Source organism: Amphiura filiformis, chromosome 1 (assembly GCF_039555335.1).
Source record: "Amphiura filiformis chromosome 1, Afil_fr2py, whole genome shotgun sequence".
NCBI lineage: Eukaryota > Metazoa > Echinodermata > Ophiuroidea > Amphilepidida > Amphiuridae > Amphiura > Amphiura filiformis.
The window spans coordinates 74,910,817-74,928,904 of NC_092628.1; the positions used below are offsets into that span (position 1 = coordinate 74,910,817).

Genomic DNA, 18,088 nt, shown 5'->3' on the forward strand with positions numbered 1-18,088 from the left:
GTTTTTGCATAGCAATCTTCCATCGCTCAATGATAAAAAGAAGCTTGTCTTGCAGCATGTCAGATGAAATTAGTTTCGATTGAAAACTCATGTTGAATTTTGAAGCAGGTACATTTGGGATTGACAGTGTCTTGTAAAATGCCATCAGTCTCTTGATAGCTGATATTTTGTCTTTTTGTATATAGAGTCTCCTCGTATATAGAGTCTCAAAGTTCATCTTTGCTGGTGGGCAGTCAGCAAAGACAATGGCAGTGCCATCAAGAATTGGGATTGGGTCATCTACAGCACAGGTAAGGAACTCTCTGAGGCAAATGTAATATTTTCGACAATCAAGAACATGCTATTTCCTTGAGGTGATGGTCTGCAATGGTGTGGTAATGTGCTTTTCAATTGCCTGAACCTCCACACAAGTTAGGTTTCAGATACTATGTCTGTCATAACTGCTTTGTGTAGTCGGTTGTCTTGAGCCTTTGTCCTCCAGAAGTTTCAATATCATGCTTCTGTGGTGGTAGACTGCAGAACTTGCTTTGAAAACAATATTAAAGCGATTGTGTTCGAATAATGGGCAGTGGTTTTTAGTTCCAGGTGACAGGTAACTTAACAAAGTCAGAAGGAATACCACGAGGCATTTCAGCGCCCCTCCCCACAAATTCACAAGCAGTTCTTACTAGTCGCAAACCTGCTGGTTTCTCACAGTTCCATACTTTGAACTCCTCCAAACTCTCCATACCGACTAAACCCGTCACATCCGCCACTTCATCTTCCCACGTGCTAAGTCTTACTTTCATTCTGTCGGCCAAACCGAGGAGGAAATGTTTCCCACAATAGAAATCATTTTTCCAACAGTTTCTATAGCTTCTCAGTGGCGTAGCGTGGGTCATCCCATGGGGGGGGGGGGGCCCAAGCCGTTTTTCGGCACTTTTCCTATGGGATTTTCTTAAATTTCAGATCGATTAGGGGTTATTTCTTTGACTTGTCCAGCAGAGGTCGGTTCTTGGGGGTCAGAGGTAAAATGTTTAGATCTTCACAATGCCCGACAAATTACTGATGCAAGGTTATTAACATTATTCATGACCATCAAATTACCCCTTGACTGAGAAACTAAACAGGACAAATTTGGCAGCGCATTATTATTATCACCTTGTGCACTGATCATATTATTATTAATACTACTACAATATGTACCTTCAAGTAAGCGATCCACCATGGACCTGGGTTGCATATTTACTTGCTACTGTACTTGTTGTTGCGGTGCTTGTCGCATCATGGACCCTGGTTGTTGACCCTCACCTTGACCTTGCGCCAGTTGCGGTTGCATCCCTGGTTGAATATTTACGTGCTGTTGAACATGCTGTACCTGTTGTTGTCCTTGTATCGGGACCTGTTCAAGCACTTGTCCTGGTTGTATTTCATCACTCGCAGCAACATCTTGCCCATTATTTATGTCCGGTGGGGATGCCCCAAAGCCGCTGGTGCATTACTACGGCGAGATTGGCACCCCGGGATTGGCACATTACGCTTACGTTATCGTTCAACAGTTCTCCAGCTCCATTTTCATTACTAACCAACTGTCTAATTGCACTAGCCGGTCTGTCGGTCAGAATTCCCAGCCTCCGAGTTCAAGTTCCATAGTAATTTTGGCCTCTACCTCTGCCTCTCGCCGATCTATTTGTTGATTTCTTTCATCCCATGACAATGATTGTTACAGTCACATCATGATGAAGTCTGGTCAAGATGAGATTTGGTCTAGAGATGAGATTTTCGCTATATTGTAATATATGACTTAAATGATAAAGGTCCCAGGCTATATAGCCCTCTAGGTTTTAACTTCACTAACAAATGGCACAAAACAAGCACACATGCTTGTTTCTTTTCTTACCTTTAAATGTTTCAAACAAGTGGCATAAGCCACTTGCTTCCAAAAATTCTCGGACCTTCTCATATTTGATGTCCTCCATCTTGACGAAGATTGATGCAGTGTGTTGTGTGTGATGGCGTGGTGATGTTTTACCAACAAAATGTTGTATAAAGTTTCATGCATCGGGTTTTTATACCGCACATCGGTAAACTTCTGGGCATTAACACATCGATGTGGTAACTTTTTCTGGTCTTACACACTGATGTGGTATTTTCGGGCATTTTTACGCAGAGACTGGGAAATTTTTTACTCAACACACATTTGTTAAAACTTTACCAATGTGTTGTGTGTAAAAGTTTTTTTATTTAACACAATTTATCGTTTAAATTGACAAAACTTCTTACGATTTCTGCTTTACCGCTCAAAAAATTACAAAAGTTCTGTAAAAAAAAATTTAGAGTGTAGTGTAGGAAAACATCAGCAAAGGCTTCAAACATTAAAGGTTACAAATGTAAAATTGTTGGCATCATTAATCTCAAAAAAGTCCCACAATATTGTTACACCAGTAGTGGACACACTTGCCATCTACACCTCTTTATTTTTAAGCCATGTGCGCAAACTTATTAGGGGCACACCAGACAAAGTGCCAGGTGGCAAACCAAACACCGTATGTTGTATAAACTCCCTTACAGTGTTGCACTGGGGTTGGTAGTTGATATCGAGAACATTTATAAGTTATTTTCCTTTCAACGATAATGAACACCTGATTGGGAGTCCATCTTTTTTTCACATTTCTATGCGGGCAGTAGAAGTGGGCATTGGCGTAGACCCCGGGGGGATAACTAACCTCATATTTGGCCAAATAACCCCAAAAGTGCCCATTTTTGCGCGCTTTGCACACATTTATTCAGCTTTTGCACCATTTTTCACCAGTTTAGCTTTAATATGGCAAAATTTGTACCATAAACATTTTCTGTCATCAAAAGGTGCTGCTTTCTCTATACTTAAAGAAATGTTTTCCATCCCCATCCCCCCAATGTCGAAAAGAAATCTACGCCACTGGAAGCAGGGTATAGTCATTTGAATCGGCTGCATAGGACATAATTATGTTTATGATTTCCCTTGTTTCAAATCTTTGTCAGCAGCATATTTCTCTTATCCTTAGTGACTCCATCAGAGGACTCATGATGATCATCAATGGAAGTTCCAGTTGTATGTCTACCTTTTCTGCGGATCCAAATGGCTTCCTTGAGCCACCTGGTAGTCTTATCAGCTTCACGATCAATGACCTTGGATTCCTCCCAATTGATTGAGTGATTTGTGGAGGCAACATGGTCGGTGATAGCAGATTTGTGAATCTCAGTGACAGAAGATTTACGATTTGCACAACAACATCTTTGACCAACTCATCACGCCCTCAACGGTGCCTACTGTTACCCATAAAAGGAAACAGTCAGATGTGAATGTGATGAGTTGCCAGTCTGATGAAGCCACTAGTGTAGTGGTGAAACGTCACTAAAACGTGAGTCAAAAACTTCGTTTTTACTTAGGAATTGTTCAAATTGTTCTTGCTGAGTTCAATGGCCTTCCTCACTGCCTCTTCTCCTGGCGTCTTGTTTTTATCAAAAAATTTGGCAAAAAGTGTTGACACCTCTTCTTTCTCCTCTGATGTCCAATTGTGCCGCTGCCCCATTTTTCTGGTTTTGATCACCTGCCTCTTCTTTCTTGGAACTGCAAAGCAAATTGTACAGTTTGGTTAATAGAGTGTTTACCCATTGGTGCTTATCCAGATCTAAAATTTTGAATCTAAGGGATGCACGTTATACGTACAGGCGGTCAGGAGATTTTGTTTTTCTAACCATTTTGAGGGATTCTTTTATCTTTTTGCCTGTACTTTATAGCACTTCAAGGTGAACTTTCTTTTTTTGTTTTCCCCTTTCTCACTTTGCGAGTAGTTTTTTTTCTTAAAATCTTCGTAACCATACCCTGCAAATATAATGGTGTACTAATGTTGACTAATTTACCAAGTCATATCAAAGTGTTAGAATTTGACAAATGATTTTGTTAACTAAGAAAAAGCAAATACATCAGTGTCCACTATAGCCACCAAAGGTCATGTGCAATACGCCAATCCAATAATTCCTGCACGCAAAGGATGATGGGATAGATTTCGGGATAAACAACAAGGACCGCACCGATCGCGGATCGTTTACACCACCGGATATGGATATCCCGAATTGCGCTATGCGAATTATCGAACTCGCTTATTATCAGAGAAAATAATCATTATGGACTGTAGCTTCCTGTTGGTGGTCAACAGGGTAGTCTGTATGGATCTTAATGCAATATCAAAGCAATGCAAGTTATCTTTTTCAAACACATGTTAAAGATGCGGATCATAGGAGGTTTCAATTAACAGGGAAGATGTTGTTACTTTGTTCCACGTTTCAACACAAACAGCCTTGTATTGCTGCGTGGAGACTTAATCACTTCTTGAATTTAATCTCACTAACATTCAAACAAGAGCACCAATGGAGCTGAGGTTCAGCACTATTTTGTTTTTGTGGAAAACATTGGAAACAATTGAATGTCTTCAGGCAAGGGCCCAACTCCAATATTTTTGGCAAATGGGGTTAGGACGGCCAATTTCTTGCAGATGCAACTGTCTTTCAGATACGTGTACATAAAGAAAAAGATCAAACTCACTCTCTAAATATTAATTTGAATCATGTCAATAGTAATATGCATGGAAGATGTAAGGCCCAACTCCATGTTTTCATGCAAGAAGGGCCCAAAATCTCTTACGTTGCCATGGAAACAACAAAGGCGATCCTGTGTGGTGGTATAAAGTTGCCATCAAGCACTAAAGCTCACATACAGTTCCCATAATTTACTTTACAAATCTGTCAAAGTTAAGTTTTTTCTTTAACTCAAAAACTACCTGAGTGGAGTTGGGCCCTTCTTGCCCGAAGACATTCAATTGTTCATACAACTCCAGTTTGTTCTACAGTCAATCAGATTCTGGTTGGTTGCTAAGAGCATATTTTGGAGACTTATCGGTTATCAAAACCAATATGTTGATCAATTTGTTTTGTCATTTGACATTGTTTTACAGCACACAATGTTTGTTTGTTTGTTTATTTCTTCTTTAACCTGGGTTACTCATGCAGTGACCAATACAAGTAGGTCTTTGTTCTTCCATGTGACCCAGGGACAATCCTATGAACCATTGAATATCTGCAGAATGAAGTGATAAAATATATTGGTAGGAAGAAATTTGGATAAATATATATTGGTAGGAAGAAATTAGGATCATGAAATTCCCCATTAAGCTATGCTTAGAGCCAAAAAACACCTCAAATATATGAAACAAAATGTAATCGAAAAACTTACATGCAAGATCATCTTCATCATCATCCTCAATGTCATCCGGAATATAATCTTCATCTTCTGGCTGCTCGGCGGGGGCGGGAAGAGGTACTGGTGTGGAACTGTCATTCGTGCAATCCTCCTGTCCCTCATCCTCATTCTTCATTAGCTCTGAAATGATAATTCCAATATCAATTCCAAAATTTAAAGTACAAGTCTTAATTGGATATCTCCTTCCACTATTTATATAAAAGGATATGACACTGTTCATTTCTTTTGAAAAGAATGTGTACCTCAAACCTCATTGAAACAAATTTAGTGATCACTCACAAATCAATAAGTTTTTAATCCTTATAATGCACTTGCGGGGAACTAGTAGATGAAAATGGTGTCTTTGACAGCTATTCAAATCATTAGTGATTGCTTCTGTGTTGTCAACGTTCCTGTATGGAGCTGAGTGCTGGACTTTGACTGATCGTGATGAGGCTAGAATAGATGCTTTTGATATGAGATGCCATTGCCAAAGTAAGATTCTGAAAATTGCCTGGACACAGCGCATCACCAACAAGTACATTTGGTCACTCACAAAGCAGCCTCAGCTCTCTTTCACTATCAAAAAGAAACATCTTACATGTTTGGTCACATTCAAAGCATGAATAAGGATCGCCTTTCCAAGGTACTCTACAACTGGAAGCCTACACATGAGAAGCGCAAACCAGGGAGACCTAGGACAACTTGGAAGGATGTCATTAAGAAGGACCTCAGCTGGCTTGGCTTGGACCTGATAGTTGAAGAAGCAGAACAGTTGGCTCAGGATAGGAGTGTTTGGTCTCGTGTCAGACAGCCTGTGCAGAAGTGCTGTCCGGTAGGTAGGTAGATACGTATTTAATGCATAAGGAGGTCAATGGCACCAATAACAGCAAACCTGATCTCAGCCTATCAATCGATGCTTTAAGTGTCAATTTCATCATCAAGTCTCTGCATGCATCATGGAGTTTGATGAATGTGGATGGGAGAGGACCTGTCCTTTTCTTTTCAGTATCAATTAACACTGCACGCTACTGGGCTATTCTTTGATTAAAAGATTTTTGCTACCTAAGAATCAAATTATAATGATGGAAATTTTGTTTTTCTTGGACAGGTTTTTTCATACTAAAATAGGAAGCTATATTTCATATTGGGATCCCAATTCAAACCCTGTATTTTGTAGCTGGCGAAAAGAAATGTAATGCCAAGCCAACAAAAAGTAAGCGGATTTGTAAATACAACAAATGTTTGCAAAAGGATGCACCAAATCATATCAAATATGGCATGCTTAAAAATCTCATCTTCTTTTGGTGGCAAATCCCACTAAAACTCTCATCAAGCCAAAGTGTATCACTATTTGGCTCAAATCTCATCTTCTTTTGGTGGCAAATCCCACTAAAACTCTCATCAAGCCAAAGTGTATCACTATTACCAATATTGAAAGGTCACTCCTGCCCCTCCACCCAATGAACTTTCCAAATTTTCCCAAGTTCCCCCCTCCCAGGAAAAAACAACAACAACAACAGCTATGCCTCTGAAAAGGCTACACAACTGGGTATTTACCTTTTCCCTCAGGACACATTCAAATTACTTTGGATGCAGTATTGATGAGGATCAAAGATGGGGATGTCGTTCCTTGACCCTTGACAGTAGGAGACAAAAAATTCCCAGCTCACAAGGTCATCCTTGCTGCAGAGAGCAGGTACTTCAGGTTTCTGGTTTAAGATCATGGTTCTTTTGTTCAAAAATATTTGACACAATATCACGACTGCACCAAACAACAAGTTAACCAGATAGATGTGAAGAAGTCAAGAAATGGTAAAATAAAGGTAGTAATAGGTAAATCAGAACAGCAGGTACCCTTGAAGTATCGTGAATTCAGTGGATTCTGTGTTAATGGCATAACGTTCACGTTCATTTGTGGATCCAATTATGCATACAATACAGGATTGAATGCAGCGGAAATGCAGGCAAGTCTAGTGAAACTGCAGAAAGATCGTTTATCTAACGACATCTTTGCAGAGGAGAGTGTAGTAACTTACACCTTTGACCGCTTGTTGTATGGAAAATCTAAGCAAGCAAATGATTTTTTCAGTGATGTATAATTTGAAAGTTTGTGTGACTGTCTTAAATCCAAAGCACCAGAGTCAAGTACAATTGCTATATCTTCAATAACTCATAGGACTGATAAACCACACCTCATGAATAAATTAAAATCTGTGAATCAACATGTAAGTGCACTTTGTGATAAATTCAACTGGACCTTTATTGACAACCATGCAGTGAAAGATCTTTGTAAAGATGAACTTCACCCTAATAAAAGGGGTATGAGTTTCATTGCTAGAAACTTTTCTACGCTGTGCTCATCCTTTGATTTTTCGGGAGGGTCGCAAGAAGACGTTTCAAAGAAGAGATACTGTGACAATTTGGTTGCAACATGTATTGATTTCATGTACTTTTATTTTCATTGTATGTTTACTTCCTTTTGGATGAGAGAGCACTTCTGTGTTTGGGTTCTAAAGCCCATTCTCTTATCCAGAATTACTTGCCTTTGCATTGTTCATGTAATTATTTTATTTTACGGTATATAATTTTTTGTGACTTTAACATTTATTTCAATTTCTGTGTGTAATATTTGCTTTTGTAATGTGCAAGTGATTCGAATAAATATTATTATTATTAATATAATATTATAATTATAATTATTCAATGAATTCAATAAGTCCATAAAAATGAACTCCACCAAAGTTTATCTTCTCTACAACAGCAAAGTGGATGGATATCCATATTGAGTGATATAGTCATGCAATCTCATGATAGCTTTCTACTTCCTTACCCTCAATGTGAAGGTCTTGTATTCTCCTCCCTTTGTATTCTTTCATCTTGTTATGGTCCAGCATGAGCAAAACTTTGGCTATATCAGTACGCTCTAGTATGTCACTTGTAGCCCTATAGTGGATCTTGTGAATCTCTAGTCTATGACCCAGGTGGTCAACAATCCACTGTTGTTCCTGAGGTGTGACATTGAGGCCCTAGAAATAAGATAGAAATATAATAAAATGGCAAATGTCACAGATACATGTTTTTTATCAACTATGGTTCTTCAGAACAACTCACAAGAATTTAATACTGCCATCTTTCAGTCGCCACACAGTGATCAGTCAATTAAGAGCTACAGCAAAGCAAATGAAATAAGTTACCAGCAAATGAATGCTCAATCTATATAACCATGGCCAAGGTGCTAAAACTGACAAATGTCACTTGCTCTTGTGGAACCCAAACATAGCACTTGAGATGTAGTCTAATACACTTATCAAAATCAGCACAAAATGAAAGGATTTTTCAAGGAAAAAAACTACTTTTTCATGAAGAAAAGATTGAGCGATTATAAATATAAAAGGGCCATTCTGTGCTCTACTTTTTCATACCCCCACTTTACACCAAACTCTTTGATACCAATGGGACCACCTTGGTACATAAAGATTGTGTGCCAAAGGATTCTTGCAAATTCATTCAATGTCTACAGATACAGGCTGGTCTGTTCAATTTTGACATCTGACAAAATTACACCACACAATCCTATGGATCATTGAAATACACCTTTTGGTCCAACTCAACAGGGCTAGAAACCTGGTGATAATCCAAGAATCCATAGAAGAGTTTGTGAGAATCCAAATAGATAGATTCTCGTAAAAATACAGTGTTTGACTGGGTTTTCTGTTTTAAGTAGGTAACAAATTACTGTTTCCAAATATGTAACATTAATTTGCTTATTAAATGTGCCTGACATGAAAATTTTGGAAAATAAATTTTGCTACATATCTCAGATATGGTCATCAGTTTCCATCATTTTGTATGGCTTCTCTGCATGTAGATATATTGACATCCTCTTGTCATGGTAACAGATCTAGAGCAGGATTTCTCAAATGGTGGCTTCCCTAGTAAAAATGTGTCCGAAATTCCGGTGTATCATGTGCAAGAAACTGGATTTTGCTTGCATCACTTGATTTTAGTGCAGGAACAGTAAGTATGTTGAAAGTTTTGTGCAAGTTTCTGTTCAAATCAAATGCAAGAACAGTCAAGTCAATAAAAAGGTAATGAGTGTTTGTATAAATAGTTTAGCTTTCACTCAAGAAACTTGCAAAAAACCAGCAAAAAGTGTCAGAAATTCTAGCATTCAGGGATGCAAGCAGACGCTTACGCAAGCAGACGCAATTTTCGTTTGTTCCGAGGGTCAGGAACTTGCACAAGTTCTGACATTTGCATTCTCATTTTTACTAGGGTTATGGGCCAAAAACCATTTTTAAACTGTACTGTACAACCCCCAGATTGACCATTATTCTCCACTAAAAATGTGTTACATATCAGAAAACCTTAATTTCTCACAAAACCTACTTGTATCATTGTTGCCATGTACTTCCTACAGTTGGTTGCTCGGATGCGTTCAGGATGGCTGAGATTTGCCCCATCCGCCATTTCCTTCAGGGCGAAGCCACCTCGAATTACACCAGTTCCTGCAGGTCACAAAATAATGTGTTTTACAGGATATTAACATATGAAGGAATGTCCAGTAGTTTTCAAAAGTATGTTTTTGAAGAAAGTGCAAAGTTCACTGTAATTGAAAATGTACTATATCCGCCTCGTTTTTATTAATAATAAAAATATTACATGCATCATGATATGAATTATCGAACCGGGTTATAAATCTCCCATGTCAAGAATGAAAAGCAAATGTGTGTGCAATCAACAAAATAAACACACAAATTAGTTTTCTTTGCCCACAATAATCACATTTACAGGCATGGTTACAAACTTGTAACAATCATTGAACAGGACTCATGCAGCTAGTTAGATCACACAAAAGGTATGCAGTGCTGGTATTACATATTCATGTTGTGGAAATTAATATTTCAACAGTCATTACCATAAATATTTTCCTCTCTGAGAAAAAAAAACCATTTGTTAAAGGCACTATCAGTGATTGTAGGCATAGTCACTTGCTTCATAACATGATAAATTCTCACAAAATAACTCATTTCAATCATATTAGACCCCTCTCAGTCGTATATTTGATAAAATATTACAAATATACATGACACGAGCGTTAGCAGCCGCCGGAACGTCTCTAACGACAACGTCGTACATAGCTGCCGAATTCAACTACCACAGCCGATCGCTAAAATCTCCGCACGGAGATTTTAAGCTCAAATGTCATATATTTCCCTTATAAAGCTGATTTAGTGCATGCCACTTGTAGGGCCAATTACTACATATATTTTTGTTTCAAAAATGCAAAAAGTAAAGGTTTGATGGTTTTAGGCCTACTCCGACTGGTCGGATCACTGCAATAGTACCTTTAAATCACCATACTTTATTATATATATACTGTAAAACAAGATAAATTTGTGACAACATTTTTTGCCACAAATTAACAATGACCAATTGTACACAGTGAAGAATGATTAATTTAGCAATTTTATCCTCCCGGAAATCTCACGAAATTAAATTGATCGCAAAAATAACTTGTTTAGACTATGATCTGTATATGATACTTTTTGTTATTGGCGAACAGATACATATTGAAACTCATTATTCCTGCCTTCCTTCTACATCTATCTGATGCCAAATATTCCAGTAATGTGTGTCTGTACCAAAAGTGGCAAGTACCCCCACACACATGCATATGCATGGTCGTATACATGACTGCTCCGTGGCTAGCCGTAACAGAATTTTCGACGTACATATTTCTTGATCGATATACAGTTAGTGAAAATTGAATTGCTAAACTTATTCTATGCTTTAATAACTTCCACTTTCTCACAAAAATAATGATAAGACTTACCTCGAAACGTTTCAATCAGATTTCCAAATCCCCCACTCAGCCAGTAACTTCGACACCGCATCGTCTGCCATGATGAAAAGAACGTAAAAATTTTCTTGCAGCGCGAACACATTCTTTTCCACAGACGTTATCGTCGTAATAAGAAGGTACTGACGAAAGAATTAAAGCCTCGCGAAGGAGGCAAGCGCGAACATTGACACGTGACATTGGCGTCACCGTTATTAAGCAACCTTGTTTAAATGGATTTTACATAGCTTTTAATTATAATCTTTACATTTTGGACAGCTCATGTTTAAACAAATGGAATAATTTTTAAACAACCTTGTTCAACTCTTGCACAACCGTTCGCGCAACTGCTATTAAACAGCAATCTTTTCAACAGCGTTTTCTGTGTGTGGTATGATAGTTCCTTTCTTCTTCTGCAATACATCTGAATTATGATAAAAATTACCCAGATTCCGCAGCTTAGTTAGTCTTTGGTCACTTAGACCCTTATCTTTGGTTGCAACCCACTGCATAACTTTTGTTTCATCTTTATGTACATATGACTTTGCTACCAAATCAATACAAAATTTTGATAATCTAAAATTTTCAGCAGACCCTCCCCACAGAATTTGCTTGGTCGGGCTGACGTCACACGAAGGGGAAAATCGCTGAAAACGCAGTCTACGCATGTGCGTTGCTATGTACGATGCACTGATCGCACACCGCAAAGGGGGAAAAAGGCGAATTCCCGGATGTCCGACCTCTCGTATGAGTGTGTGAATGCCTCTTTAAATTTAAATCTTATGATGCCCCTTTAAATTAGGGGCACAGGCTTGGGCCCTCAATCATCAAGCCTCAAGGCCAGTGCCCTAAAATCATTTTAATGCCATTTTCAATGGGATTTTCCAAATTTTCATCTATTATGACGCTACAACTAGAAACTCTTGAATCGCGCTTTTAAGCTTACTTGGGCATTGAAGCTAATGGATGCCCGGAATGGATGCAAATATCATAGCACGATACAATCATGCAATGGTATACAAAATGCGTCCGTTTATAGCGCCGCGACGGTCCGGTGGAAGGTACGGAGTAATGAACAAAGGATCGTACTCGCAACTATTTGATGCAGCTTTTTACTTATTTACATATTTTGAGGTCAAAAACGATTCAAGTTTGTTTGCTTAAAAATGACATAAATACTAATTTAGTTATTTAATTAGGGTTAACAAGCTTCAATATACATTTTATTACATTAAAATGCAACTCGGATACTCATCAACAATGGCATACATTTGTTTCCGTAACACCGGCAGTTAAACAGGTAAAGTACAATTCCACTAAACATTACACAGTTTAACGCCTTTTAACGTAACAAAAAATAACCACCTTTATACGCTCGAGTTTAACAGTCTTTTAACATACGTTAAACTTTGCAGATTAAGCGCAAAATCACGCCCCTTATGAACATTAATTGTTTAAAAATCTTAAACTTTTCTTCTTATACTTGGCGACTGTTAACTGCCGGAACAAGAGTGTAGTATAGCCCTTCTTGCATGTACAAAACATACATCATCCCTTTTGTTGTTATTGAAATGTCAGTGCTTCCATCAATGAAGTATGTTGTCTCATTACGCTCATTCTTTAGATCTTCTTTCGGAATCTAAATAGGGAAAAAGTTCAGTTGTTTGTTTGTATCGGCTTTTTGTTATCCAACTTTTGTATTAATTGCTATGGAATATTGACATTTAAAATATTTAAATTTTCAAGCAAGTCCATCCAACATACTTAAGATTCTTCCCTAAACTACCTTTTCTCAAGGCCTACACCCAACATACACAAAAAGAAAAACATCACACACAGTATTATGCGGTCTAGGCCAGTATTATTGCGGCATCCAGATGCCCGCCATATATTTCTCTTGGCTTGTATATGATGAATAACAAGAATGGTGCCAATTAACATTAATGTTTGTGAGGTTTGATAAATCTGATTCAAGGCGATTGTAAACTTGGTCATGCTAAAGATTCAGCGCAGAAATAAGAAGTTTCTATTGATTTCTTTTTAGCACTTCTTAGCATATCACTAGCATCAAGTTGATCATGTTGACATATCACACATTTGTTGAAATTGGTCCGCTTTGGTCTCTTTGGTGGTAGAAGACTTATGGGAGGCTCATCAATGGATGAGATATCCATTCTACAGGTTTGTCTATGGAGAGAAAGCTTAAGAGAATGGGAAAGAATCAAATTTTAATAAATATTTAAAACCTGTTCCCAACACTTACCTCCATAATTTAATATATATTTCTAAACAATGTTTAACTCAAATAATTACTTTAACTTAGTGTTGTAAGTTCCAAATATGCCAAATTTATGATAAAATGTGCTGAAATACGAGAATTAAAACTTTGCCGCATTATATTAACTTTTAAATATCACCACATGCATGACATGAAAGTGTCATAAATAGTGGACCAAAGTAACATTGAAACCCACAATTCCAAGAACTTAAGGGGCTCATCTTCAGCTTCTTTACAGGATATTGTCATAAATAGTGGACCAAAGTAACATTGAAATCCACAATTCCAAGAACTTAAGGTGCTCATCTTCAGCTTCTTTACAGGATATTGTCATAAATAGTGGACCAAAGTAACATTGAAATCCACAATTCCAAGAACTTAAGGGGCTCATCTTCAGCTTCTTTACAGGATATTTCCACCTTCTCCCAGCAGTCTTTTCTGTTTTCATTGGCCTTAAGATGAACTTTCCCACTTTCAAATACATTCTCCATCATATTCTTGATATTCACACCTGTCAACAATGGTCAACTGCTGAAAATGCTTGCTCAAGCATATGTGTCTCTTGAAACAGGTCAGCTAGGGCGAATTTCTCGACGGGTGGCTTAGCAATTGGCTTGTCTAGCCTCAAGGCTTAAGAGGTCGTAAGACCAGGCTTAACTGAAAAGCGTATTTCCCAAGCACGGCTACCATAGCCTCGAGGCTTCGTTAGCCCTTGTGCCCGGCTTGTAGGATTAGCCCCAGGCTTCAGTAAAATTTGCATTTCTCGAAATCAGTCTTCTGTAGCAGTAGTCTCACGCAAGCCTGTTAGACCAGGCTTACAGCGGCTTTTCTTGGCCCTGCCTCAGAGCAGGTCTTAGGTCGTAAGCCTTGGTCTATTTCAATTTACAAATTATTTAAATTGTAACGCAAAGTTTATCTTTCATATTTTTGACGGTCTTGATGTTAACATTGTTTTAACTATATGTTAATGTATGCGTAAAATACTAGCATCGCCCGATGAAATCACTGGAACTCTGAACGCTCCTTATCGTTGTAGCCAAACATTTTGAAAAATCGGTGTGAAAATGAATATTTTCTTTTGATGCCAACTATAGGCAAAGTTGACAAATTTTGTACAAAAATTACTAATTTTACATGATGTACAAAATACGGGAAACTATTTTGGCATATCTGAAATACGGGACGTCCCGTTTTTTCGAGGTCTTTGGAGTTGAAATACGGGACTGTCCCGCGAAATATGTGACACTTGGCAGGTATGCTATTGCTGTCCATTTCTAATCACTACCCCATAGACTTTACATGTAAAATAAACAGGCCCATAAAAATTGAATAGCACTTAGTTTGGATGTAAAATTCTCACAAAATGTTTTTGAGTGATTACAAAGATAATTAAATACTTTCATTCGGGGGTTATATGGAATTTTTTTATTGTATTTCTTGTGCAATGACATATAGGTCCTTTCACAATAAAATGTCCATCTGACACAAAGGTGGCCTCAGGAACAGCAGCATAGCCAGCATTTTATTATGCGTGGGGTAAAGCCAAACTCTGTCCACATTTGTCAATTTTTTGACCTTTTTCAGTCATTTTAATGACACTTTACTCCGATTCCAATCCCCATTTTCATCACTGAAAATTTCTGTGTTGGGGATGCAACTTTCCCCCTGGCTCCCAACGCCACTGCTCAGGAGGGAGGCAAGGTGCTAAGGTTATTCTGCATATAAATTGTTACTGAATAATAATAAATAAATGAATGGGCACCACACATCTTCAGGTATAAACTGACAGGAATATTAGCAGTAATAAATATTTGTCTTTAGGCATGTCCACACGGAGGATTTTTTGCTTGAGCAATGCGGTTCTCAGACAAAAACTTGGGGGGAAATCTGCCATGTGAATGCTCTCAAGGATTCCAATTACTAAGTTCACCCCAAATTTATCTGTGTCTGTTAATTAGTGGAATAAATGTAGGCCTTCAAGACATCCAAATGCTGTTACCAGACTTGCACCTGCATTACTGAAAAGCCACCCATTTTTTTTCTTAACCATCTGTTTCAGTGGGACAGGAAATTGTTGCAAGTCTCAGGGAAAATCTACAAAAGTTACCCATTTGGGCTACCAAGCCATGGGTTTGGCAACCCTGATTACTTTGTCCTTCCAACACAAAAGCATCAAGCACTTAAACTAATTCAATAAACAAACACTCTACTGTTGACAATAGGTTTTAGTGGTTTATGCATTTAAAGCAGTATTCAGACTTTTTATTGTACGTAAAATATTGTATGCAACATATCTACGTTGTTTAATCTATTGCCATTCTATTTCCAGTAATGTTTAAGAGGGACCCCACCTAACTATCATACATGGTTGGCCAAGGTCAAAATTTTTTTATGGTGTTGGTCGAAAGGGCTTTGGGTGTAGATTGTAAAAATCCACTTTGCTTGCTCATATGTTACCCGTTGCCATGGTAACGACCGAAATGTATTTTAGGTGATTTTAGCTCATTTCAGGCTGAAAATGCTGAAATTTGCCTAATAAAGAGCGGGCCATGGCTCCATTATTCGAGAAGATAGAAAAAATTTGATTAGATCCTTACAATGGACCATCTTTCTACTTTCCAACAAAAAATAAAAATTATTCATGTGGTGTTCGGTTGTATCTTTTTTTGACCTGGCAACACTTATAATTTTGCCCTTTTGAAAAAGTGACAATTTTGACCTATTTTTGAGGTGCAAAAAAGCTATTGGCCATGACTCCCAGAATATTGCAATTGTGGTTGTGAACAAAGCAGACCATGCCCCATTCAAAATTGATATAAATTGCTTGGGGGATTATATCAGTAAAGCGGAGTGTTGCCAGAAAATAACACATTTGTTGAAAAGGGCTAAATTTGACTGGGAGTGTTTTTCCCCTGTATTTAAGTAATACTGAAAATATTTGTTATGTTTGTGCATCATGTTATCTCACAATTGAATGTTTTTGATCTAGATATTAAATATTAAACAAACTCAATTTCTATTTTGATATTTAAAGTGTTGCCAGTATTCAAAAACTGCATTTTAAGGTATTTTAGTCAAATGACTAGTAATTGGCACATATTTAAAAGTCTAAAACCAAATGATAAAAGTATAATCACTCGGATTATACTTCTGAATATTGATGTAGCAGGCCTTTCAACTCATTCAACAATAAGCTATGGCAACTGCAGTGTTGCCATAAAATAAGCAAATTTAGTACTTTCTTTCTACAGACTACATTGTTATGCCCTGATTTTTGGGAATTTGAGAATGCAATTCTAAACAAAGTGTATTATGTTTTAATGTACTATATACACGACCTGTGTTAACAGAAAAAAGACACACTTCTGAGCTCTTCTGCATTGCAAACGTTACAAATAATATGAATTTGTCTGCCCTATTTCTCCTAACAAGAGTTATTTAACATGCTCATGATCGGGGTGAATTTTGGTGGAAAACACCGGGACATGCTCCTTGCGCCGCTTTCTTTTCTTTTTTTTTTCTTCTTTTCTTTCTTGCTCTCTCACTTCTCTTTAATTTTTTTCTCTCACTCAGGGGGGCACTCTTCTCCCTGTCCCCACCCCTAGCTACGCTACTGCAAACAGAACAAAATGTTGACCCCGTTTTTTAGTCGGTGCATAATTTTTGATTCCTCTGTTGAACAAAGAATTGTCCAAAGGTGAAAAGCATCAAAAGTTGCCCAATCGCGGATTTGCATCATTCGGCTTTACGTTGTATTTTATTGGCTCTCTATATATTTATGTTTAAATAATGTGAGTATATTTGGTTGAAACACAGTACAGGCTATATAGACATTTCCCAATAAATTTTAAACACTTCTTTTAAACACTTCTTTTCTTTTAAATAAAAAAAACGATATTAGGAACGGTAGAAACATTACAACTTTGAAGAAAAACAAGTTCAAATGAACATTAGGAAAACATATATATTAAAAGGAATAAACCAATAATCTGAAAACATCAAAACACCGTAGTGCGGATGGCGCTGGCATGCGAATATATTGAGAAAATATTGAAGAGAAATAACCAAGAAACTGCAGCCTAAAATTAATGCTAAATCGAACCCTTGAAATATAGGCCTAGGCCTAACTGGCAAAATCAGAAAAAAATGGAATTAAATTGTGAATATCATGAACATAAGAGAAAATAAGAGTAACATGATTATCAATGTATCATTGCCCTCTATCCCACCTTTGTCCAGCCGATACAGTAGCATAACCAGGATATGTTCAGAGGGAGGGGGGGGGGGCACATTGGGGGGGGCATATGGGGAAAGAATATTAATTTCTTCAAAAGAATCACAACCGTTTCCATTAATCAGTCACTTAATACTCCTAATTAGTCGGAGAATGGAAGAAGCTATGCGGTTAATGCATTTCTTCAATGTAGCGTATGTTTGAAGTAATAAAAATGGAATAAAAATGGTGTAACTTTAAAATGAAAAAAGAATTCTCTGTAATTCTTACAATTATCCTAGAATATATAAAAGTGTACTTGACATGCTTTGTACCAGGGACGTAGAAAGCAGGGGGACAGGGTGGACAAAGTCCATGGGCCCCGATGGTTAAGGGGCCCCAAGCAAAATAGAAAATGAAATAAGCACTGATTAAGTAGCTGCTAAAAGGCAGGGCCGAATTTACCTTGGTCTGGCTAAAATTTGGAGTCCCCAA

General features: G+C 37.6%; 1 pseudogene; it reads right to left on the reverse strand.

The window, feature by feature from the left end:
* The window catches only part of LOC140163008 (uncharacterized), a 301,006-nt pseudogene that overhangs the window by 183,108 nt on the left and 99,810 nt on the right, over positions 1–18,088 (reverse strand).